Source organism: Pelecanus crispus, chromosome 1 (genome assembly GCF_030463565.1).
Source record: "Pelecanus crispus isolate bPelCri1 chromosome 1, bPelCri1.pri, whole genome shotgun sequence".
Classification (NCBI taxonomy): domain Eukaryota; kingdom Metazoa; phylum Chordata; class Aves; order Pelecaniformes; family Pelecanidae; genus Pelecanus; species Pelecanus crispus.
Window position 1 is genome coordinate 178,311,773 of NC_134643.1, and position 4,590 is coordinate 178,316,362.

At 42.2% G+C, this 4,590-nt stretch overlaps 1 non-coding gene across 1 annotated transcript; it reads left to right on the forward strand.

Moving 5' to 3' along the window:
* The first annotated feature begins 622 nt into the window (after positions 1-622).
* On the forward strand, positions 623-695 carry TRNAK-CUU (transfer RNA lysine (anticodon CUU)). Its single transcript has one exon. It is a non-coding gene; the product is annotated as a tRNA-Lys (tRNA).
* Positions 696-4,590: the final 3,895 nt, after the last annotated feature.

Consider the following 4,590-nt stretch of genomic DNA (forward strand, 5'->3'; position numbering starts at 1 on the left):
CACCAGGTCATAGAAGGAGATCAGGTTGGTCAAGCAGGACCTGCCTTTCGTGAACCCGTGCTGGCTGGGTCTGATCCCCTGGTTGACCTGTACTTGCCTGTGGAGTTCGCTCAAGATGAACCTCTCCATAATCTTCCCCGGCACCGAGGTCAGGCTGACAGGCCTGTAGTTCCCCGGGTCCTCCTTCCGGCCCTTCTTGTAGATGGGCGTCACATTGGCAAGCCTCCAGTCATCAGGGACCTCCCCTGTTAACTAGGACTGCTGATAGATGATGGAGAGTGGCTTGGCGAGCTCCTCCGCCAGCTCCCTCAGTACTCTCGGGTGGATCCCATCCGACCCCATAGACTTGTGAGCGTCCAGGTGGCGTAGCAGGTCATTAACTGCTTCCTCCTGGACTATGTGGGCTCCATTCTGGTCCCCATCCCTATCCTCTTGCTCAAGGGCCTGAGTACCCTGGAGATTGGTAATAAATTAAACTGATTTTCCCCAAGTCAAGTCTGTTTTGCCTGTGATGGCAATTGGTGAGTGATCTCCCTGTCCTTACCTTGACCCATGAGCTTTTTTGTTATATTTTCTCTCCCCTGTCCAACTGAGAAGGGGAGTGATAAAGTAGCTTCAGCAGGCCCAGCTAGCTCAGCTGGTAGAGCATGGGACTCTTAATCCCAGGGTTGTGGGTTCAAGCCCTATGTTGGGTGCCAGAAAGGATGGTGGTGGGTTTGACCTTGGCCTGGATGCCAGGTGTCACCAAGCTGTTCTATCACCCCCCTTCTCAACTGGACAGAGGGAAGAAAATGAGATAGAAAATAGACCCAGAAACCTCACATAGGCAGTTTAATTAAAAAAAAAAAAAAAAAAAAAAAAAAAAGCAAAGGCTGTGCAAAAAAGGAAATTATTTTATTCTCTACTTCCCATCAGCAGGCGATGTCCAGCCAGTTCCATGGAAGCAGGGCTTTGGTACACATAGCAGTTGCTGCAGAAGATAAATGTAAATAACGAATTTCGCTCCCCTTTCTCTTAGCTTTTATTGCTGAGCCAACATCATATGGTGTGGAACATCCCTTTGGTCAGTTTGGGTCAGATGTCCTGGCTATGTCCACTCCCATGATCTTGCCCACCTCCAGCCTACTCATGAGGGGGTAAAAATGTTGGAGAGACAGCCTTTATGCTGTGCAAGCGCTGCTCAGCGGTAGCCAAAACCCTGGTGTGTTATCAGCACCTTTCTAGCTATCAATACAGAGCCCAGCACTATGGGGAAGATTAACTCCATCTCAGCCAGACCCAATACACCATGCATTTTTTATTTTCAGTATATGAAGAAAATATCTTTACTGAGCACTCTGCAATGATGTCTAGAGAAATCTCCAATTGTGCTTTCCCTATTACTAAAAAAATATCTTTCTGACCAGCTAACAAAATTACCTCTTTACCTGTTCCTCTGTTGCTTAGTGAAGTGTTAATTTCAGGGTTTCATTAGAATAAGAAGTTCATAGCAGTTTCTCTTTTAATTTGATGCAAATTCTTCTGATTATAAAGAACTCATCTGCTGTAAAAAAAAAGAGTCACAAAGAAGATGCCGTAATAAAAAGGGTGGGGCTTTCTTGTAAATATAGAACAGAAACAAAACCAGAAAAAAATAGAACATTTTTGCCAAATATTGTTAACCTGTGGCATGCTTAACAGGAAGTGTGAATAGCTTATTTTCTCTGCCTGATGACTGACGGTAGCCAGCAGGTAATAAATTCCCTTGTTGTTGCTAATAACACTGACAAAGAAAAACAACAATCAGTTTAGTGAGCTGTATGAAAAATCAGAGATCAATATCATATTAAGTCATCTAGAAATGAAAGTCCTTTAAGCATTTTCCAAACACAGAATGGGGCAACAGGAGGATGCTGCTGTGGTGATGAATTGTACACCATGCTGTCAGTTAGATGAGAAGATTACAGAGTAATCTTTTATTCTAGTTCCTATGTGATTTGAGTATAAATTAAGGTCTCATGGAAGTATAGGGTATCTAAAGCTCAAGGGAGATTATACCTATGGTAAGGGTTGTAAGACGGTTCCCAAGGATCATTGCTGTATACCTGGCTATGTAGCACTGCTGTATATCAAGACAAAGCTGAAGGATCTACAGCAGCCTTGTTTGCACCTTCGCTTCCAAGGGATGGAAATTCAACACAAGACTGGACCAGAGCGCAGCTCACAGAACGGGACCATAGGGAGACATGGAAACTAGGATGTGCTGTAGCTTGAATCATGTCCTTCATTGTGAGCTCACTTGTCTTTCTGTTGAAGTGATAAAACTGAGGGAAGGAGGAAGTCTTTGTTTTCCAAATTAATGTCTTAACATGGAGCTCTGGATGCTGTGATCCTGTGTGTTCCCTGATTTTAGATAGCTAGATCAAACACTATGAAATGGAGGGGGATATCAAAAGTTCAGGGGCAAGCTGAGCATTAGGATCAAAAGAAGAGGAGGAAAATGCAGTCATACTTTACTTTTACAATAACAAAAACAAACACTAGCGCACATGTGGTAACAGGGAGAAAAAGGCACTGCTAATGGCAATCAGCTTGTCTTACTGGTCCAAAGAATCCTAATTATTACATTTGGAAAAAGCTGTACAATACTCTGGAGGACCCAGTTACAGCAAGCTCAGCAAAAGTGTCTGCTGAGCAAATGCTGGCAGCTTTTCTGTTGGAGACAGTGCTGTGTGCAGCTGGGGATACACTATTATCGACACCAGAAGACAAATTCAGCAAAAGACTTGAGTGCCTGGTCCCAGCAGTGGAGGGTAATCCAGAAAAGCCTGCAGAAACCGCAGAAGTGTCTGAGACACTAAGCATGCTTGTGGTTTGGCCATAAAATTTACCTGGGGGACTAAATCTGTTTCCTGGGCATGGCTGGGCATCCAGGCATCATAAAACCATTGAGACTTCACCAGCTGAGTTTCCTCTGCTTAAGTCTCTTGCTAGGTTTGACATGTTAGATACTGGATCACATCCGATCCACAGTAGCAACCCTGAAATCCAATCACAACCACACTCTTTCACAAAATGTGCATTTCTCCCTTTCATATAATAATAAAATAATTTTTACAGTACTAGTTCAGAAACTAGGAGATCTCAGTTTAACCTGAGCTTGGCTTTATGGTGCGCAACCTCACATCCTGTATGTGTGGGACATACAGGGAAGGGATAGCACAGGTCGTCTTCAGTCATGCTCTTGAAACTGTCCCACTCTGCACAAAAGTTTTCAGTGTTTTGTAGAGAAGGAATAAAGGACAAAGAGGAAGAAAGCAATAGTGAGAACATGATGCTGTTGCCTGATCACTCCCCCTGTACAGTGTGTTATTTCATCCTTCTGGAGGGTGGGCTTCCCAGAAGATGTAATACTTACTCCCTTTGTCCCAATTAGACTAAGCGAGGGGTAGTTATCAGGCTGGGAAAACTGGGGCAGTTCTGACATGAGTAAGTTCCTGTCTATGAGCTGATTTCTGATTTTAGCTTGATATTATTATTAGATGTTTTTATTTGGGCGATGACCATTGCTGAAGAAATAAATCACTTTCAGAGGTAGATAAATAAAGTGGACCTAAGGTCCTTGCTTTTGTCTGCCCCCTTATTGCCATCTGTCATGTGGTATCATATGAATGACAGCAGCTGCCCTGACCAGTATTGGGGTACAGCTGGATTGTGATGCAGAAGGAAAAATGTTCTTCAGTCTCTGGGACTGAACACCCTCATCCCTGCTAGCCCTCCCCAAGTTGCATCTCAACCTGCCCAGTTCCATCTCCAGACCATCATTCCAGGTACTCATTCATTCCAAAATAACTTGAACCCTGAAGTGCTGCCTTTAGTGTTCTTTCCTTCACCTCATGCAGACCTCACCAAGTGAGGACTACTGTGCCCTGCTGAACTGTCAACGTAAAGCTGGGCAAGTCAGCACTTCCTCAGAGGAACATCAGCGTTGTGCATTGATCTCACACATATGCGTCCTGTAAAATATGTTCTCTCTCTCTCCCCCACTTTTTTTCTGCTCAGAAAAACCAAATCTTAGCCTTTTTTATTATTATTCTGATGAAGACACACACATTTATGATCTCATTATTTATTAACCATTATTTTAATTTCCCTCAGATCTTATGGGAAATTCCACCTCAAATGCAGGCATCATATGACACTATGAAGCAGATATAGATAGATAGATAGATAGATAGATAGATAGATAGATAGATAGATAAATATATATATATTGATATATATATATATATAAATAAATATATATTTACCTTACATTTGAAGAGGAGGACCAAAATCAGACACGCACACTGGAAATGAATTGCAATTTTAAATATGGATAAGCTACTGTTTCTCCATAATCTTATGTTTGTTTACTAGTATCAAAGGATTAGGTGCTTGCAAGATATATGAGCTTCAAAGTACAGATTGTATATATATAACACAAGTAAAAAGAAGTTGATATGAACTGAATATGCATGAAGATCTAAGAACTGAAGGAAATTTATAAGGGAAGCTAAAGGGCGCAACAGAAATCTGTGACAAGTAGAATTAAAGATAACAGAAAGGAAA